The sequence below is a fragment of the Bufo bufo genome, chromosome 5 (assembly GCF_905171765.1).
Source record: "Bufo bufo chromosome 5, aBufBuf1.1, whole genome shotgun sequence".
Taxonomy (NCBI): Eukaryota; Metazoa; Chordata; class Amphibia; order Anura; family Bufonidae; genus Bufo; species Bufo bufo.
The window spans coordinates 19,551,740-19,574,308 of record NC_053393.1 but is presented as its reverse complement, the minus strand read 5'-3'; the positions used below and the strand labels follow the sequence as shown (position 1 = coordinate 19,574,308).

General features: G+C 45.5%; 1 long non-coding RNA gene across 1 annotated transcript; it reads left to right on the top strand.

The window, feature by feature from the left end:
- Positions 1-3,478: 3,478 nt before the first annotated feature.
- Positions 3,479-21,632, top strand: LOC121001665. The gene is made up of 3 exons (XR_005779106.1): positions 3,479-3,488; positions 6,661-6,670; positions 21,365-21,632. It is a non-coding gene; the product is annotated as an uncharacterized LOC121001665 (long non-coding RNA).
- Positions 21,633-22,569: the final 937 nt, after the last annotated feature.

Sequence of the window (22,569 nt, the reverse complement as noted above, 5' to 3'; positions counted from 1 at the left end):
TAAAAGAGTAGTCAGGTGGGAGCAGAGGTCACAATACCAGGACGGAAGCGCAGTACAGGTGGAGCAGGCAAAAGGATGGTCAGGGAACAGGATCAGGTAAGTATTCAGCAGTCCAACAAATAGCCAGGAACCTAGAAATTAACAGGCAACCTGTAGCCAGCAGGCTGCCTGTATTTATAGTGGGGAGTGAGGGTCATGTGATGTGGCCAGCGTCACATGACCGACAGACCAACCAGTCGAGCACCGAGTGATCAGCTCGGCGCTCAAGGCAGACTAGGAGCAGGGAGCCACCCAGCTAGTAAAGCCGCCCTGGGAATGAGGTCAAACACAGAACCTCACTCCAAAAGCTAAGCAACAGTTCTGCGGGCAATGGGGGACCGAGTGCACCTTCGGAACCCCGTGACAGAATCATTCCACAGCATTTATGTAGAACAGGGTTCAGTAGGGGAGGTTACAGCCTGGGTAATAGGAACAATCCGATTACACCTTGCTGCACTGACTGGGGATCCACATTGCCATTATACAGCTCTGTAATTCCAGCAAACAGTTCTTGTTATTGGGGTGCAAGTGCTGTGTGATACAGCCATTAACAGGGTTTATTACAAGGAAATATTTCTATGTCTTATTTGCCCTTGTGCGGTGCAGTTATATGTTCTAAAGCATTTTTTGGCTTGTATTAGTGGGAAAAAAGGGCTTATTAGCCATTGTGTGGTGAAGTGCAAAAATTGCAGCCATTTTTGTCGTGTATTAGTGGCAAAACAAAAATATATTTTCCGCTCAGCAGTGCAGTTACCGTATATGTTTTAAAGCCTTTTGTGGCGTGTATTACCGTAAAAAGAAAAAATATATTTGCCGGTCAACGGTGCAGTTATATGTTGTAAAGCCTTTTGTGGTGTGTATTACTGTAAACAGCAAAAATATATTTGCTGGTCAGCGGTGCACTTATCTGTTTTAAAACCATTTTTGCCGTGCATTAGTGGCAAAACCAAAATATATTTGCCGTTCAGCAGTGCTGTTTTCTGTTTAAAAGCCATTTGTGCCGTGTATTAGTGGCAAACCAAAAATATATTTGCTGTTACAAGAGACATGGTCAGTCAGGGTCACCAGAGGATTCATAATACAGTGGTTATTGGGCCTGTTAATCTGTAACGGTCGCGTACACACACACACAGGGGGGAGGGAAGTGACCACTGCGCTCCACCCTTACCCCTGGCCCTGCCTACTTGCCTCGCGAGTCCTAATGACAGGGGACAACTGGACGGCAATCCCTAACTTGGAGTAAGTGCAGGGATGACAGACAGACAAACAACAGGACGTGAACGGACCAAGTCAATACCAGGAAAGCTGCAAAGTACAAATGGAGCAAGCAGAGAATTGTCAGGAGAAGCCGGGGTCATAAATACCAGGAGAGCAGAGAAGTACAAGAGGAGTCCTAAGAGAGTAGTCAGGTGGGAGCCGAGGTCACAATACCAGGACGGAAGCGCAGTACAGGTGGAGCAGGCAAAAGGATGGTCAGGAACAGGATCAGGTAAGTATTCAGCAGTCCAACAAATAGCCAGGAACCTAGAAATTAACAGGCAACCTGTAGCCAGCAGGCTGCCTGTATTTATAGTGGGGAGTGAGGGTCATGTGACGTGGCCAGCGTCACATGACCGACAGACCAACCAGTCGAGCACCGAGTGATCAGCAGTGCAGTTACTGTATATGTTTTAAAGCCTTTTGTGGCGTGTATTACCGTAAAAAGAAAAAATATATTTGCCGGTCAACGGTGCAGTTATATGTTGTAAAGCCTTTTGTGGTGTGTATTACTGTAAACAGCAAAAATATATTTGCTGTTCAGCGGCGCAGTTATCTGTTCTAAAGCCATTTTTGCCATGTATTAGTGGCAAAACCAAAATATATTTGCCGTTCAGCGGTGCAGTTAAATGTTCTAAAACCCTTTTTGGCATGTATTAGTGGCACAGAAAAATTATTTGCCTTTCAGCGGTGCACTTATATGTTCTAAAGCCCTTTATGGCGTGTATTAGGGGCACAAAAAAGTATTTGCCTTTCAGCGGTGCAGTCATATGTTCTAAAGCTTTTTGTGGCATGTATTACTGGCCAAAAAATATATATATTTGCCGTTCAGCGTTGCACTTATATGTTGAAAAGCCTTTAGTGTAGTGTAAAAGTGGAAAAAAATTAGGGCCTCATTGCCGTTCAGCGGTGCAGTTATATATTCTAAAGCCCTTTTTGCTGTATGGATCGAATTACGTAGTGGTGAATTTTTTTATGTGAAACTGGCTTTTTTGGGGAAAATTGATGGGTGATTGTAGACTTTCTTCTGTAGGAACCAATGTTATATGTTGAAAAGCCTTTAGTGTAGTGTCAAAGTGGGAAAAAATGTTGTTGGGAAAATTGATAGGTTATTGTAGACTTTGTTCTGTTTGCACTGATGTTATATGTTGAAAAGCCTTTAGGCTGGGTTCAGACCTGAGCGTTCGGGATGTCGCGCTCTGTATGCGCGATTCTACGGGCGTCTGACATACGCGGCTCCGGAACAAGCGAACGCCTATTGTCGCGCGTTCCCGCTAAGTCTATGTATGGGAACGCGCGACAAGACGCCCCAAAGAAGCTCAAGAACTTTTTTGAGCGTCGGGCGTTTTACAGCGCAATCGTACGCGCTGTAAAACGCTCAGGTGAGAACCCTTCCTATAGGGAAACATTGGTTCTTGCCTGTTGAGCGTTTTACAGCGCGTAGGAACGCACTGTAAAACGCTCAGGTCTGAACCCAGCCTTAGTGTAGTGTAAAAGTGTGAAAACATTTTTTGGGGGAAATTGATGGGTGATTGTAGACTTTGTTCTGTATGAACCGATGTTATATGTTGAAAAGCCTTTAGTGTAGTGTAGCCTTTAGTGTGACTTCGTTCGCCCAGGCAAACCAGGTGCAGAACAGCGTGAGAGTGATGAGAGAGGTCGCATATGGCTAGCATACACTACATGCCTCCAACATAATTCTTGGATCTCTACATAAAAATAATGTATTTGCTGTAAATCGTGAGAGGGGCATAGTGGGAGACATTGACTTTACAAGAGATATAGAGCAGTGGAGTTCAATCACCTCTATTTGCTTCCCGCTATTTACTGCTCCTGAATTAAAATTGGGGTAACCAGCTTCAGCTTCCTCTGATATTTATGCCTATGGAGTCTGTAACGGATCTCCTGGCACCCCGACTGGGTACCTCCATTGATGGATGCTCCTAGTGCTTCCCGAGGGCTCCAAACACTCCACTCGACACCGTAACCACCACAGGAATAAGGAACAGGAACAGCTCTTACAAGAGCTAGGGATTATAGCCAGGGGAGTATACAGCGTATAGCAATCCCCACACACATGAGACCCGGCTTTATGTGGAAGGTAAAACAGGAACTCTCTTTATTGACCACACAAGCATTGCCTTTTATACAAATTTTAAAACAAGGTTACCACCCCCGTGGACCTGGTTGGTGTCACGGAACCATGAACCAGACGTACAACAAGAGATAAATGAAAATAAGAAGGCTTTATTGAAAATAAAGCTGTAAAGCAAAAGTCCAAACGGATGGTGAAACCGAGCAGAGTCTTTGCGAAGCCAGAGGTCAGGAACCAGAAGGGTAGTCAGACGAAGCCAGGATCAGGAACCAGCAGGGTAGTCAGACGAAGCCAGGATCAGGAACCAGCAGGGTAGTCAGACGAAGCCAGGATCAGGAACCAGCAGGGTAGTCAGACGAAGCCAGGATCAGGAACCAGCAGGGTAGTCAGACGAAGCCAGGATCAGGAACCAGAAGCAGCAGCAGTCTTAGAAGCATGTGAACACAAGAGGACCAAGCAAGGAACTGAAGCCACAGACCTCCTATATATATGAGCTAGGCATCCAGCTCCTCCCAGGGGAAGGAGGAGCCGCAGGGTGGAAGGCTACAAGAAACCCAGAAACCAAGATGGCCGCCAGCACATGTCAAACGAAGGAGAGCAGCAAGCAGGTAAGACCATGACAGTACCTCCCCCTCAAGGGCCCCTCCTCCGCGGAGCACAAAACGGTTTCTGAGGGAAGCGTGCGTGGAAGGCTCGGAGCAAGGCAGGAGCATGGACATCTGCGGAGGGAACCCAGGAACGCTCCTCTGGACCATAACCACGCCAATGGACCAAAAACTGCAACCGACCGCGGACCAGGCGTGAGTCCAGGATATTGCTCACCTCATATTCCTCACGATTGCCCACTTGGACCGGACGAGGCCGAGGAACCGAGGAAGTGAAACGATTACACACCAGTGGCTTCAACAGGGAGACATGAAACACGTTGGAGATCCGCATGCCAGGAGGAAGCGCAAGGGCATAGGCTACCGGGTTTACCCTGCGAAGCACTCGGAAGGGACCAACAAAGCGAGGCGCCAGCTTGGGAGTGGGCACTCGAAGGTTGAGGTTGCGGGTGGACAACCATACACGGTCTCCGACCTGGTAGGAAGGAGCAGGCGCTCGTCTGCGATCAGCCTGGAGTCTCTGGCGCTGCGCAGAGACCTCAAGGGACTTCTGGATCTGTACCCAAGAAGCACGTAGGACGGAAAGGTGATCCTCCACAGCCGGAATATCCTGGGGAGAGAATACCTCCGGTAACACGGCAGGTTGGAACCCATAATTGGCCATGAAGGGAGACGTCCCAGAGGAAGAGTTCACCGCCGTGTTCCTGGCAAACTCAGCCCAAGGCAGGAGGTCAACCCAATTGTCTTGGTGATCGGAGACATAGCAACGAAGGAATTGCTCCAAAGCCTGATTGGATCGTTCTGCGGCCCCATTGGACTGAGGGTGGTAGGCCGAGGAGAAGGAGAGATGAATCCCCAACTGGGAGCAAAAGGCGCGCCAGAACCTGGACACAAACTGACTCCCCCGATCCGACACAATCTCCTTAGGCAAACCGTGCAACCGGAAGACCTCCCTGGCAAAAATCGTGGCCAACTCTTGTGCAGAGGGTAACTTCTTGAGAGGAACACAGTGGCACATTTTGGAAAACCGATCCACAATCATGAGAATGACCGTATGGCCTCGGGATGCAGGGAGGTCCACAATGAAATCCATCCCCAGGTGTGACCATGGGCGCTCCCCGGTGGCTATGGGTTGCAGAAGGCCCAACGGAAGGTGCCGAGGGGACTTACTCTGGGCACAAACGGAGCATGCCGCTACATATGCGGCGATGTCGGAACGTAGGGAAGGCCACCAGAACAGACGTGAAACAGCCCAGGACAGCTGATTCTTTCCAGGATGCCCCGCGGTCTTGGAGTTATGGTAGGTTCGCAACAACCGAGTGCGCAACTCCTCAGGCACAAAACATCTGCCGTTGGGTCTCCCAGAAGGAGCAACAGATTGAGCCGCCAAAATCTGCTCACCCAGGGGAGAGGTCAGGCTGGTGCGAATGGCGGCCAGGATCTGATTTGGAGGTATGACCGAAGTCGGAATCGACTCCTCCCTGGACAGCTCGGAGTACTGCCATGATAAGGCATCCGCCCTGATGTTCTTGGAACCGGGTAGGTAGGAGACCACGTAATTAAAACGTGACAAGAACAGAGCCCATCTGGCCTGACGTGGTGTCAATCTCTTGGCCTCAGAAAGGTAGGTCAGATTCTTGTGGTCCGTCAGGATGAGAACCGGAACCACCGAACCCTCGAGCAAGTGCCTCCATTCTTTAAGGCCCTGCACGATGGCCAATAACTCCCTGTCACCAATCTGATAGTTGCACTCCGCGGAAGACAGTTTCCGGGAGTAAAACCCACAAGGAAGCAGAGGACCCTCTGGTGTTCTACGCTGAGACAGAAGGGCGCCTACTCCCGTCTCAGACGCGTCCACCTCGAGGACAAAGGGCAACCCAGGGTTGGGATGTGACAGAATCGGAGCCGACACAAAGGCGGACTTTAGGGCCTCAAAAGCTCAGATGGCCTCGAGCGGCCAGACCTGGGAATTACTGCCCTTCCTGGTCAGATCCGTGAGAGGCTTGGCCAGCATGGAAAAGTCCCTGATGAACTTCCGATAATAATTGGCGAAGCCCAAAAAGCGCTGCAGGGAACGAAGACCACTGGGCTGGGGCCACTGTAAGACAGCCGAAACCTTCTCAGGATCCATGGAGAACCCCTCAGCGGAAATGATGTAACCTAAGAAGGTTACCTGGGATCGGTGAAATTCGCATTTCTCAAGCTTACCGAACAGCTTGTTCTCTCGTAACCGTTGCAACACTCGTCTGACATCCAGAATGTGGGCCTCCATGGATTCAGAATATACCAAGATGTCATCCAAATAGACTACCACACACTGCTGCAACAGGTCACGGAAAACATCGTTGATGAATTCCTGAAAGACTGTGGGCGCATTGCACAACCCAAAGGGCATAACCAAGGATTCGTAATGACCGGTCCTGGTGTTAAACGCGGTCTTCCACTCATCGCCCGCCTTGATCCTTACCAGGTTATATGACGCCCTCAGGTCGAGTTTGGTAAAGACCGTGGCCCCTTTAAGGCGATCGAACAGCTCGGAAATCAAGGGTATCGGGTAAGCGTTCTTGATCGTGATGCGATTGAGACCCCTGTAATCGATGCAAGGCCTCAACTCACCGCCCTTCTTTTTCACAAAGAAAAATCCAGCCCCTGCCGGGGACGAAGATTTGCGAATGTGTCCGCGTGAAAGCGCCTCCCTCACGTACTCCTCCATGGCCTCATTCTCCGCTACCGACAGTGGATAGACTTTGCCACGAGGAGGAACGGCACCAGATTGTAACTCTATGGCACAATCGTATGGGCGGTGCGGAGGTAGGGCAACCGCGCGCACCTTATCGAATACATCCCGGTACTCCTCGTATTCAGGAGGCAACAGAGAGTCCGAGGAAGTACACAGCAACTTGACAGACCCATGGATGCAACTAGCCCCACACTGCGGTGACCACGAGAGGATCTCGACCGATCTCCAATTGAAAGTCGGATTATGCTTCTGGAGCCAGGGGTACCCCAAGACCACCGAGTAGTGTGGAGACGAAATAACCTGGAGGCAGACCGACTCTCTGTGAACGGCACCAATGGCTATCCCCACTGAAAGGGTCTCATGAGTCACGTGTGGCGGCAGAAGGGGTCTGCCGTCTATCGCCTCAAGAGCCAGTGGGGAACCTCGAGCCTGCAGAGGAATGGAATTGGCGGCAGCGAACACACTATCAATGAACAAACCACCAGCACCAGAGTCCACCAACGCCTGGGTCGTCACCGAGCCCCCGACCCAGGAGAGGACAACAGTGATCAGTGGTTTGTCAACACGGGAAACCGGGGACGAGGAGACTCCACCCAAGATCTGCCCCCGACAGGATCTCAGGGTACGAGCGTTTCCCGGACGGTTCGGACATGCCAACCGAAAATGCCCACCGAGACCACAGTACATGCATCGGCCCTCGCGTCTCCGGAGTGCCCTCTCCCGCTCGGACAGGCGAGCAAACCCCAGCTGCATGGGTTCACCCCCAGACAAGTCATCCCCAGGAGGCGTGGGAGGAGAGGGAGGCACGGGTGGGACAGCAAACGTAGGCACCAATCTGTTAGAAGACCTCCGCAGGTTCTCCTTAAAGGAAGGTCTCTCCCTGAGTCTGGTGTCAATCAAAATCAGGAAAGAAATAAGAGACTCGAGCTCAACTGGTAGGTCCTTAGCTGCAACCTCATCCTTCAAGGCATCCGAGAGACCATGAGAGAAAGCAGCGACCAGAGCCTCATTATTCCAGCCCACCTCTGCTGCCAGGGTACAAAACTCAATGGTGTATTCAGCTACGGATCGTGAACCCTGTCTGATGGACATAAGGAGCTTCGCAGCAGAGGCAGCACGAGCCGGCACATCGAATACCTTCCGAAGAGAAGCAACAAAACCGGAAAACTCGGCAACCACTGGATTGTTGTTCTCCCATAAAGGGCTGGCCCAGGCCAAGGCCTTGTCCGAGAGCAGCGAGATCAAGAAGCCCACCTTTGATCTCTCAGTAGGAAAGGCATGTGGCAGCAACTCGAAATAAATGCCCACCTTGTTAAGGAAACCTCGGCACTGAGTTGGCTCTCCCCCAAAGCGCTGTGGAAGAGGGGCAGAACCGGTCATACCCCGAAACACCGCAGGCGCAACAACAGGTGTCGGGGTAGACTCTGGCGCAACAACCGGAGCGGCAGTAGGAGCGAGCCCAGGAGCGACAACCGACCCATCGGCAACGGGAGCGAAATGAGCCGTGCGTTCAAGCAGGGTTTGCAACGCCACAGCGAACCGACCCAACAGGTGATCCTGCTGATCAAGTCTGGCAACCAGCGTGGGTAGCGAGGATGGCCCTGAACCGTCAGAATTCATGGCTTGGTCCTAATGTCACGGAACCATGAACCAGACGTACAACAAGAGATAAATGAAAATAAGAAGGCTTTATTGAAAATAAAGCTGTAAAGCAAAAGTCCAAACGGATGGTGAAACCGAGCAGAGTCTTTGCGAAGCCAGAGGTCAGGAACCAGAAGGGTAGTCAGACGAAGCCAGGATCAGGAACCAGCAGGGTAGTCAGACGAAGCCAGGATCAGGAACCAGCAGGGTAGTCAGACGAAGCCAGGATCAGGAACCAGCAGGGTAGTCAGACGAAGCCAGGATCAGGAACCAGAAGCAGCAGCAGTCTTAGAAGCATGTGAACACAAGAGGACCAAGCAAGGAACTGAAGCCACAGACCTCCTATATATATGAGCTAGGCATCCAGCTCCTCCCAGGGGAAGGAGGAGCCGCAGGGTGGAAGGCTACAAGAAACCCAGAAACCAAGATGGCCGCCAGCACATGTCAAACGAAGGAGAGCAGCAAGCAGGTAAGACCATGACAGTTGGGAACTGAAGACATAACATAGCAGCCAATCATTTACAGTTTTACAGTTTAAACACAAAAACTATACATTAAACAAACACAATGGCATTGCCTGTGACGCAATCAATAACAGAATAGGCATTGTCTGTGATGCAATTAACAACACAATGGCATTGCCTGTGACATATTTAACAAACACAATAGACTCTGCCTGTGATATATTTAACACACACAATGGACTTAATTACTCAGGCATAAAATAAATAAAAAATTTCCAGCCACAGAAAACACCCCAAAACACCACATATCCCCATAAAATATACATCTCCTGATAGACTCGATCTGGGTGAACAACCAATCCAAACATCACCCGGATTGGTTTAGGCGTTCAGGAATTTCCTGCAAGTCTTATTTTTGCCCCACCGTGCACATGGTCACATGCCCCAAATAGTTCCAGTAAAAAGTCCAAGGGGCAGAAACAGAGCCTTTGAAATCCAATATGCCCAAATAGTGTCCCAGGGGCCATAGTCACAGGGCAAGAGGCTGGCAAGCAGGCCTCTCCAACTCCTAGTGACGAAGGTGCTTTCGTCACAGAGTCCTTTTGTTATGGCTTTGCACAGGGAGCAAGAATGTTACGCACAATTCTGATGGAAATCCTGATCTTAAGAAACTGGACTTGGACTCCAAAGCAATGGCTCTCCTGTCTTGTCTTGTGTGCTGTGGAGATCGAATGCAGACGGAGCAGATAAAAACACATGAATATTTTCAACTTACTGAAGCAGCTTGATTTAACCCCTTAAGGACCCGCGCCGTACATGTACGGCGGTGGTGGCCATGACTTAAGGACCAGTGCCGTATATGTACGGCGGGCTGATCGGGCGGGTGCAGGAGCTGCGCCCGCCCGATCAGCGCAGTGGTCTGGCAGTCACTGATAACATGAATATTTTCAACTTACTGAAGCTGCTTGATTTAATGGTGAATAGATGGTAAAGGCAAAGTCTGCTGGTGTGTTGTCATCAGCGTCTTCATTATGTTTGCTGCTGGACCCACGACGACGTAATTCGGTCCATACAGCAAAAGGAGGTCTACAATGATCCATAAATTTTCCCGAAAAAAGCCTGTTTCACATAAAAATGTCAACAATGAAAGGATAATGGAATTTGGTTCATTCGGTTATTGTTCTGACGGATCAGAGGAAGGGCAAAATAATCAGTGACGTCAACACAAACTTACTGCTGACACCCTCTCCACTTTGTCGGGGGCTCTACTTTTATAAGCGTTTAATAGAACAGGTTCTGTAGACATCTATATGGAATCAGCTGACGACGATGTAAAAAGAGTGTGCTTCTTCTTGACGCTAACATTGCCCTGTAAGGCCTCATGCACACAACCGTTTTTTTTAAGGGCCGCAAAAAAGGGGTCCGTAGGTCCGTGATCCGTGACCGTTTTTCCGTCCGTGGGTCTTCCTTGATTTTTGGAGGATCCATGGACATGAAAAAAAAGTCGTTTTGGTGTCCGCCTGGCCGTGCGGAGCCAAACGGATCCGTCCTGACTTACAATGCAAGTCAATGGGGACGGATCCGTTTGACGTTGACACAATATGGTGCAATTGCAAATGGATCCGTCCCCCATTGACTTTCAATGTAAAGTCAGGAGTCCCTATTATACCATCGGATCGGAGTTTTCTCCAATCCGATGGTATATTTTAACTTGAAGCGTCCCCATCACCAAGGGAACGCCTCTATGTTAGAATATACCATCAGATTTGAGTTAGATCGTGAAAACTCATATCCGACAGTATATTCTAACACAGAGGCGTTCCCATAGTGATGGGGACGCTTCAAGTTAGAATATACCTTGAACTGTGTACATGACTGCCCCCTGCTGCCTGGCAGCACCCGATATCTTACAGGGGGCTATGATACGCACAATTAACCCCTCAGGTCCTGAGGGGTTAATTGTGCGTATCATAGCCCCCTGTAAGAGATCATGTGCTGCCACATGGCACACCCCCCTCCCTCTCCCAGTTTTAAATTCATTGGTGGCCAGTGGGCCCCCCCTCCCTCCCCTGTAGTACTGTACATTCATTGGTGGCCCCCTCCCTCATAGCCCCCTGTAAGAGATCGGGTGCTGCCAGGCATCAGGGGGCAGTCTGTACACAGTTCAAAGTATATTCTAACTAGAAACGTCCCCATCACTATGGGAACGCCTCTGTGTTAGAATATACTGTCGGATCTGAGTTTTCACGAAGTGAAAACTCAGCTCTGAAAAAGCTTTTATGCAGACGGATTTGTGGGATCCGTCTGTGTGAAAGTAACCTACGGCCACGGACCACGGACGCCAATCTTGTGTGCATCCGTGTTTTTTCAAGGACCCATTGACTTGAATGGGTCCGTGAACCGTTGTCCGTCAAAAAAATAGGACAGGTCATATTTTTTTGACAGACAGGAAACACGGATCACGGATGCGGCTGCAAAACAGTGCATTTTCCGATTTTTCCGCGGAAAAAAAACGGAAACGGAACAACGGCCGCGGATGCACACAACGGTCATGTGCATGAGGCCTAAGGCTGAGTTTATACTTCAGTTATTTGGTCAGTTTTGGCCCCGTGACTGCCCAAATAAGTGAAGTGTGCAGTGATTCTAAGAGCGACGCCTGTCATCTGCATGTCATACGGACTCACAGTATTATTTCACTACCACAGCAGACTCCCTATGTGTGTTACTGCAAGGCACAGTGTTCTACACCACTATAAAGGCTCTCTGCAGCCCGGAAATAGCCGTTTTTTAATGCGATTCAGCGAACCGAATTCCTTTTAAAAAAAATTGTAGAACCGGCGAATCGAATTTTTGAAAAATTTGCTCATCTCTAGTTGCAGACAGAAGAGATGAGAGAGTAGACTGACATGGTCATTAGATTAAGAAGGTCCTGATGCTCTGACAGACAGACATACCCAGGTCTTGTTTAGATGGCAGACAGGGGTGGCCATGAGACAAGGTGGATCAAAAACCAAGCAAATGCAGAGAAGAACAATGAAGTAGGTATGTAAGGCATTGTACTGGCACTTGAAGATATTAAGAGGGGCCTAAGAGAGTCAACAGGGTTCTGCACATGTACCATACTGATCCTTTAAGAGCCTTGTCTGTAATGTGTATGTAGAAAGCAGAGCAATCACCAAGCTGGAGAAGAAAGGCAATGGAGTGAGGAGAAAGATGTTGAGGTACCCAAGGCAAGGTGACACATGTATAGAGCCAGCTTGAATACATTTGGAGGATCACCAGGTCATCGCCATTGTGCATAAAAGGTGACTATAGTGGTTCTTGCACGTTTACAAAGGGTATGAGTGGAGGGAGCTGAAGAGGCAAAAAGTCAACCTAGTGAGGCATTAACCTAACCCGTTCTATTATATCGTAAGCTCTCCATGAATCTTCCTTGATCATAATGGGAAGATCTCAGTGTACTGTATATTGTAACCGACTTACATTCCCATATAGTAGGTTCTGGTTTGGGTAACATGAACTGGTGTGATACCTTGTACCTAAAAGGAGTTTTCTCACCAAAAGATTTTATGACAATGATATGATATGCCATAAATGTCTTGGACCACCACAATTGCTGAAATAAAGAGACTATGGGGTCCTCCTTCTACTGTCATTGAGTATTCTAATGAAATAATTCAGAAATGGACGGGCAGATTGACATGGAAGGTAGCCTCACCCAGGCAAGAAAGATTCCAGCAGTTAAGAAGATGAATAATAATGAAATACAGTAAATCTGTCTCAGAAAATAGAAGGTAACAGTCCATAAGGAAGATATGTAGCCCAGTAACACTATGGTCCTCTACTGGAACCACAATTAAATGCAGAGTCTGTGACACATTTACTGGAAGCATCATTCCTGTTACAGAATAGGGGTATGTTTAGATTTTTCTATACCAAGAGAATAGACGATACATCTGAGTATATCCTATAGTCTTTGAGTTGATGCATTTGCAACGACTCGCAGGAGGAAGAAGAGCATGTGAGAAATGGTTGTGGGACTAAAGATGCTAGTAGTACTTACAGTTCATGGTGGCAATCCTCACCCTGGCTCCCGGGGCTGTGGACAGTGAATCCATGGCATACAATTTCTTCCACCCTGATCATGGGGCTCCTGTCTGATCATAGTTAGAATACCTATGATGGTCGGATGTTTGGCAGGGTGCAAGGCAGGAGTGCGAATGCAGAGCCGGCGGATGGATGATGAAGTCAATAATCAGGCCCGTTGGTTGTAATAAATAAAATATTTCTTTACTATATCAATGATGGGAGTAGTAGTACATATAACAGCAAAAGTATATGACAGTATATTCTCCTCCCAATAGCTGTGTAGAGGTAGCAATAATGATGGTAGTAGTCATCCATGACCTTCTAAGGACACTTTTCAGTCTCTCCAAATAACCACAGGTGTTCAATTCTGTTCTCGCTAACTCTTGCTACAATTCCCAACATGAGGGGTGCAGATCTAGATTCGGATGGCCAGTCCATCTCAATGTGTGCTGGGTGACAAAGGCAATTAGCCCTTTCCACAACGGGAAAATTTTCAATGCCATAAATGACCAAATACCTTGCTTTCTTAATCCAAAGCATGACATTAATGGCTCTAGATCTCTTAAGGCCAGGTTCACATCACCACTGAATATTTCAGGGAAAGCAGAGTACAGGCAAATCCAAGGAACAGTCCAAGGGTAAGGGCAGAATCCAGGCAACGGGCAGAAGATGGAGTGTAGACAGATGAACAGATCTGGGTAACAGCCACAGGAAAGATCAGAAAGCAGACAGACTGACACCGTCCATAGACAGACTAGCGGATTATAGCTACTTGGAAGTCTCTAGCAAGCTAGTAGAACCAAACAGATCCGCACGGAACCTGTTGCTCAGGCAAGGGGTGGGACACATAACACAGAATATTTAGCAGTGTTAATCACAGCCTAGCATGTGCACAAAGAGCAAAAGGGAGTTAACCCCTACAGTGCTGCAGGATACTGAATAAAGCCTAATTCACATGCAGAAAGGTGACGTGTAACACCCCTTTTATTGATGGACTGCTTAAAGGGCATCTGTCAGCAGATCTGTCCCTATGAAACTGGCTGACCTGTTAAAAGAGGACATAGTTTTAAATTAGAGGGGCAAAGGTTTAAAAGTAATATCAGGAAGTATTCCTTTACTGAGAGAGTAGTGGATGCATGGAATAGCCTTCCTGCAGAAGTGGCAGCTGCAAATACAGTGAAGGAGTTTAAGCATGCATGGGATAGGCATAAGGCTATCCTTCATATAAGATAGGGCCATGGGCTATCCATAGTACTCAGTATATTGGGCAGACTAGATGGGCCAAATGGTTCTTATCTGCCGGCACATTCTATGTTTCTATGTGCACTTTGCAGCTTAATGCATCAGTGTTGGTCCCGTGTTCATATGTGTCCGCATTGCTGAGAAAAATGAAGTTTTATTATATGCAAATTAGCCTCTAGGAGCAACGGGGGCGTTACCATTACACCTAGAGGCTCAGCCCTCTCTGCAACTGCTGCACCCTCTGCACTGTGATTGGCAGGGTCAGGTATGATGACGTTTACACTGCTTGGTCCTGTCAAAAAAGTGCAGAGGCCGTGGTGGTTGCAGAGAGAGCTGATCTGTTGCTCATTTGCATATAATAAAACATCATATGTCTCAGCAATGTGGGCACATATGAACACGGGACCAACACAGATGCCTTCAGCTGCCAAGTGCACATGTAACAGGTCAGCCAGTATCATAGGTACAAAACTGCTGACAGATGCCCTTTAAATGTCCTCAGGTCAGAACAGGATTCCTGTTCAGCTTGTAAGATTCTTAAGGCTCTCCTTTCTATAGTCGGAATTTGCTCTTTTTAGTCTACATTCAATAAGCTGTCACATCAGATATGACATTTATATGGCTGATTCATCAGGTATTCCAAGAATGTCATGTAAGAAAAAGTCAAAAACCCTCCTACACAGAAACTGCAAAAGTTCACGGCAATTTGTCGAATCGTCAGCTGCGATTACCGAGAAGCAAGGGAGCTACATCTTTGACTGCAGTTGTTGGAATCTCGACACAGAACGTCAATCAGCAATAATGAGCTTTAATCTGTGGTCGGGAAAGTTTACAAATGTTAAATATTCCAGCAGACTATATTCTAGAGAACTGGAGCAAAAAAAAATCAAAAATAGGGCCAACTTTATCAGCAGACAGACCGGTTTGGCAATGACTAAATCATGGTACAGTCCAAGGAACCCTTACATTCTTCACCTTTAACCCCCTCTTGGAGCTTTCTACTTTCAAGATTACGGCCCACGGAAAAGTCACCAGTGGTAGCTGCACTACAAAGGACGCCAGGCAGAGTCGGGGTGTAGAGTGGATGCAGATGGGAGCTCTCCTTTCCTCCACAGGCTGTTTATTCATCCAGATTGAAGGGTGCCTCTTAACACCTTCTGCATGGCCTCTTCATAGACCTGCACTATCTTCTCGCACAGTTTCTCGGGAGGCTACCTGGCAACTCCACCAGCAGCTCAGACACTTTATCTGTATATGTTTCCAGGGAGCACTATCTCCATCCGCAGCTACTATCACATGGGGAGTCACTCTCCATTCGCTTGCCGCCTCACTTCTCCAGCCCTGGTTTGTCTACACAGGAGCTCATTCTAATTGTTGATAAACAGACTGCTTCCATTGACAGGAAGGCCAACCTAAAGACTAATTGCTCTGCCTACATGAGCAATGTGGCCTTCCTGTACCTATGCACATGTTGACCTTCTAGGGCTCATCTCTCTTGTCACTCACCACCACCTATCATGGCTGCCAGGGTCATACTTCCCTGTCGCCATCCTGGACTGGGCTCAGGCAAAAGGACCATTGTAACATGGAGAGCAACCAGAACCTGAACAGAAGGACAAACACATCACAACTACAGTAGCTGTAGTTGAAGACCTACGGTGTAACAGGAGAAGAAACATGTTAGACAGTTCAAAAATGGCATCAGAACTCATCATTAAATGAAAAATTAGCAACAGTCCCAAACATGTCCAGAAGGGGTTGTTCTAAAAACATGTATTTGAGTGGGTAAAGAGGAAGCATGGTCAGTATGGTGGAACTTCAAAACCAAGGTCAAAACTAAAATTGCACAGCATGATACTTAGGATGAGAATACCAATATGTACGGTCTGGAGGTTGATGTCCCAATACATATGATCTGTATGCTGATATCCCAACTTGTATGGTCTGGAGGCTGATGTCCTAAAACATATGGTCTGGAGAATGATAACCCAACAAATGTGGTCTTGAGGCTCATGTCCCGATACAAAGGTCTGGAGGCTGATATCCCAACATGTTTGGTCTGGAGACTGATGTCCCAAAACATATAGTTTTGGGGCTGATATCTCAGCACATGTGATCTGGAGGCTGATGTCCCAATACAAAGGCCTGGAAGCTGATATCCTAACACTTATGGTCTGGAGGCTAATGTCCCAAAATATATGATCTGGAGACTGTTATTCCAACATACATGGTCTGGAGGCTGATGTCCCAACACTTGGAGGCTGATATCCATAACTTGTATCCTCTTTGGGCTAATATCCCAACATGTATGATATGGAGGCTAATGTTCCAATAAAAACTAGAAGCTGATGTCCCAACATATATGGTCTGGAGGTTGATGTCCTAACAAGTCTGGTTTTGAGGTCAATGCTCCTTTAAATATTCATTAGATCAATGATATCAGCCCCACCTGATGGCATATGCTGATGAAAATCTATGACCAGCCTTCCAGTGAAACATTGTGTAAAAAAAAAAGTGAAATCCCACTGAAATACTGTATGCAGTGGTTTTGCATTGCTTACTATGCAGCTGATCATGTCCTCAGTAAGAGGTCTTACGATGATGGAGATTCTTGTGACTTTTTAAGTTTTTAGTTATGGTCCCCAAGGGTATGTTAGGCCTTTGAGAAATCTGGTATTTCTGAAGAGTCTACACTGGAAATAAATTAAATGTCTCCCTTGAAGTGTCAGTAACAACCTTTCGAGTTATTGGTTGCACTCTAGATAAGTAGACCCAGTGCCTTGGTGTTTTACTGGTTGGGTCACACACGTTTCGCTGCTTATAATGTGAATGATCTCATTAACCTTTTCCAGAGATGCTATTTCTCCTGCAGGGAACATGCTGGTGTGACGTTTTCATGGCTTATTGCAACAAAAGTGAAATTGTTACCATTTTGTGGAATTAATACTAGAGCGATATTGAAGTTATGAATGCAGATCTAAGCTCTAGGAGAAATGCAACCGAGTCACTTATGGAAAAGCAAGAAAACAGAAAATACGTAAGATGTTCTCAGCTGGATATTGAAAATGCTGATTCCATAAGACCGACCACCAGATCTAATTCAAATAAAAGTCACCCCATTGTCCAAAGTCCAAACAGTTAAGAAAGTAAACACTGAACTCTGTAATGTATGTACATAGTGACTGTACCAGCAGAATAGTGAGTGCAGCTCTGGAGTATAATACAGGATGTATCTCGGATCAGTACAGGATAAGTAATGTATGTACACAGTGACTGCACCAGCAGAATAGTGAGTGCAGCTCTGGAGTATAATACAGGATGCAACTCAGGATCAGAACAGGATAAGTAATGTATGTACACAGTGACTGCACCAGCAGAATAGTGAGTGCCGCTCTGGAGTATAATACAGGATGTATCTCGGATCAGTACAGGATACGTAATGTATGTACACAGTGACTGCACCAGCAGAATAATGAGTGCAGCTCTGGAGTATAATACAGGATGTAACTCAGGATCAGTACAGGATAAGTAATGTATGTACACAGTGACTGCACCAGTAGAATAGTGAGTGCAGCTCTGGAGTATAATACAGAATGTAACTCAGGATCAATACAGGATAAGTAATGTAATGTATGTACACAGTGACTGCACCAGCAGAATAGTGAGTGCAGCTCTGGAGTACAATACAGGATATAACTCAGGGTCAGTACAGGATAAGTAATGTATGTATACAGTGACTGCACCAGCAGAATAGTGAGTGCAGCTCTGGAGTATAAAACAGAATGTAACTCAGTGTCAGTACAGGATAAGTAATGTAATGTATGTACACAGTGACTGCACCAGCAGAATAGTGAGTGCAGCTCTGGAGTATAATACAGGATGTAACTCAGGATCAGTACAGGATAAGTAATGTATGTACACAGTGACTGCACCAGCAGAATAGTGAGTGCAGCTCTGGAGTATAATACAGGATGTAACTCAGGATCAGTACAGGATAAGTAATGTATGTACACAGTGACTGCACCAGCAGAATAGTGAGTGCAGCTCTGGAGTATAATACAGGATGTAACTCAGGATCAGTACAGGATAAGTAATGTATGTACACAGTGACTGCACTAGCAGAATAGTGAGTGCAGCTCTGGAGTATAATACAGGATATAACTCAGGATCAGTATAGGATAAGTAATGTATGTACACAGTGACTGCACCAGCAGAATAGTGAGTGCAGCTCTGGAGTATCATACAGGATGTAACTCAGGGTCAGTACAGGATAAGTAATGTATGTACACAGTGACTGCACCAGCAGAATAGTGAGTGCAGCTCTGGAGTATAATACAGGATATAACTCAGGATCAGTATAGGATAAGTAATGTATAACAATTTTTTTTAATGCAGATAAATGGCTCATGTAGATTATATAGATTTGACATTCCTTTCAGGGGAGAATTTCGCCATAAATCATACAAAGCCCCGTTGTCTCTGTAGCACAGTCCTCTTGTGCCATATTCCTCCTAAAATGGTGTTCAGAGGTGAAGCTGCTCATTAAAGACTTTAAGAAGATTATATGGAGAATTTTATCCCTGTTTGACTGCTCCATTACTTTGTGTTTTCTCCTTTTTACTTGTAATATTCCACGTTCCTCTGCAGGAGTAGATTCCCTGTATTAACATCCATGATGAGCACTAATGGAGGACGGGCCCTTCTTCTCATCCGCCTGTCACTTCAGTGGTTAACACTCGTTGTGATAGAGCTCGCTTCAGCTTTCTCCCTGTTGGAGAGCAATATCCATTAGGTAAATGAAAGGGCTTAACATCAGTCCATCCATTATACTTTAATGTTAAAAAGCGCAGAGAAATTCACTGGGGTCTTACAAATTCTAAGGCGCGATAGAGAAGTAATATCGGCAGAATGTCACCTTCTAATTAGGTAAGAGATCTGGGAGTCATTATTTCGGGTGACTTAAAGGTAAGCGGAGGAGAGAGCTGGCAGTACATTACACTGCGAGGAGGTGGGAGAGAGAAGAGGAGGCGCTGGGGTCACATAGAACGCCGTTCGCTTGTATGGAGGGATGACTCACATTAGCATAAATTCACATTCTTATTAAAATTGTACTTCTGATATATGTGCCTCTTCCATACACATCTGCAGACAATATATGTGAATTTCATATTGAAACGAGCTGTATTTTATATATATATATATATATATATATATATATATATATATATAAAAAAACCAATAAATAAATAGTAAACTGGTAGGTCACATGATCGATAGTCCGGCGGTCATATGATCGATAGTCCGCCACTGGAGGAGGCAGATGGCTGGACCACGTGAACCAGTCTCAGGAGGGTGGAGAGGAGGGACTGGAATATGTCAGATGAGGCTGGTCACGTAGATGTGGCGCATGCGGCCTCACGGAATCCCCGCCTGATCACATGACTCGTTACCATACAGCTGGGGACGCCAGCAGCGCACAGGAAGGATTATAAATAGGACTATGGTGAACAACGCACATACAATTGATTTTTATATAAATAAAAGAGAATTAATTGCATTTTATAGATATACAAACAAAAAGAAAAAGACCTAATTAATATTGTGCATACAAAAAATGGTATATAAAAAAAGTGACGGTATTAATAGGAGTTTGTATATGAATGAATAAAGAATATATAGAGAGAGAACGAACAAGTATTAATAGAAGGAAAAAGGAAAAAAAAAATTTTTTAAAGGAAAGTAGGGAAATAAGGTAAAAAAAAATAAAAAAAATAAAAATTTTATTACATTATATATATATATATTCAAATTATATTAAAATAAAATTAAAAGATATACACCGAAACGCATTCTGAATAGATATAATAATAATGAAAAATGAAGTTTTCATAAATTAATTTCAAACGCCTATATGAGTTTTTGTCAATATGTTTTTCTTGGTTTCGGTTTGGGGGAAAGGCATTCCAATTGTGTCAGTGTGGAGGCTTTTCTTCTAGCACCGGAGATAATACTGTCAGGGTACCCCTCTCGGCTGAATCTAGAGGCGAGAGTATCGCAATGTTGGATAAAATCTTCTTCTAATGTGCAATTTTGTCTTATCCTTTTAAATTGACTAAAAGGGATATTAGGTTTTCATTTCCCATAGTGTGTACTGGTGTAGTCAAGGTAACTGTTACTGTCCACTTTTTAAAAAAAAATTTGCGTGTTCTGATCTCGTTACCCTAGTTAAAAATCTCCAGATCCAAAAATTCTATTTTACCCCTGATGTATGCCCCTGTGAAGGAAATACCCCAGTCATTAGCATTTCGATGGGAAATGAATCTTTCTGTGGAAAGTTGGTCTCCATCCCAGATGAAGATGAAATCATCTATATATCTTCTGAAGAAGATAATATTTTCAGACCAAACATCAGTTTGATAAATAAAAGTGTTCTCGAACGCACCCATGAAAAGATTAGTAAAACTCGGTGCAAAGCGAGTACTCATAGCGGTCCCCCGAATTTGCTTGTAAATTTGGTCCTGAAATACAAACACATTGTGTGTGAGAATGAACTCTATGCCTTTAATGATGAATTCCTTCTGTTGATTAGGCATCTGATGGTCTTTCTCAAAAAAATTGGACGTACATTTTATCACTAAGTCATGTGATATATTGGTGTGTAGTGCGGAAACGTCCAAAGTGAGCCAATGGTAGCTATTTTCCCATTTGATGTCTTTTAGTTGTGTAATGAGAGATGTTGAATGCTTCAGGTATGATTTGAGATTAAGGACATATTTTTGTAGAAAGATATCAATATAGTGGGATAAATTTCAGGTTAAGGAGGAGACTCCCAAAATAATTGGTCTCCCAGGGGGGTTATTGATATCCTTGTGGATTTTTGGGAGATGATAGAAGATGGCCAAAGTCGGTTCCATTACTAAAATATATTCTTTTTCTTTCTTGCTTAAAACCGATTGAGCTGATTTGAATAATGCTCCAAACTCTTCGTTATCCTGTGCGGAGGGATCACATGGGAGGGGCAGAGAGTATTTTTGGTCTGATAGTATTTTCAAGGCTTCTTTAATATAACCCTCTCTATTCTGGATAACAATGCCTCCACCTTTGTCTGCGCTTCTAATAATAATGTCAGTGTTGGATTGTAGTTTTTTCAAAGGTACTTTTTAAAATGGTTTAAGGTTATGTTTATTATTAGTCTTCTGGTTTACACCACAGAATAAAAGGTGTCTAGAAAATTACTCTTGTGAGGAGTAGGGTAGAAGTTATATATTGGTTTAAGACCTGAGGGGATTGCTTCAGAAGGGTCATTACTCAGTGATGTGATGTTTTGTTCAGGTTGTGACCCTCTAGAGGTATTTTCTAAGATTTGGAAATGTATTTTTACAAAAAGATAGTCCTTTTAATAGTAGTGAAATTTCAGTTTTTGTTAAATTATATCTAGAAAGATTGAAAATACCTGAAGGATGTTGGGAGTTGTCCAGATTTACTGTATGGGAGAAGCTTGTAACTTTCTTTTTGGGTTCTCCTCCCCTACACCCTAGAGGGTGAAAAAAATTGGTGATGGTGGTAGTATTCAGACTTTCTAGGATTGGGTAAACCGCGGTAGGGTTGATCAATGGAGGTAAAGCTAAAGAAGAGATAGATGTAGAGGGACCTACTATATGTTATAGAAATATTAATAGTAGAAATCTGCTCTCATCAGACTTTGTGTAAGGACAGGCAAATGTCTCAAATGCAGTCAGACAAAGGTGTTTTCATGTTCAGTTCTGCCCTGCTCCTGCCCAGTCTGTACACTTTTATTGTTTACTCACAAAAGGTGTAACAATAGAAAAGGGGTTGGCCCATCACCCGACCACTTACTTCATGTAACAAGGATGCAGGAAGTGATGACATACAGGAAGTGATGACATACAGGAAGTGATGACATAGGAAGACAAGAACATAGCCAGCTAACAAACACATGAATCCTATAACCACTGGAGTTAACTTTAACCAGCCTTGCTCAGTGATCAATGGCAGATAAAGTTACTATGATCCTCATGCATGTTTATTTACAGGACAACGTCATTATCTCCGGCGGCTGATCAGGCGCACTAGAGACAACAAATGCACGTTCCTTTCATATATTGTTCTCTTAACAAATGCATCCACGCCAAGCCAATAAATCCGCGTCTTGCGCGGGGGCCCTAGCCGGCGTCCATACATCAGCCAACAAAACACTGCTCTGCTGAACACATCAGTCTCCCCCAGCCCACAGCCCAGTGCTTAACACATGGACCATTCGCCGACGGAGACCTCTGCGCCCAGCAGCTGTGACAGGACATACACAGGAAGATATTCACTCCAATGGTTTACCCTGACACTGAGAGACATGATGACAATACACAATATATTAGAAAC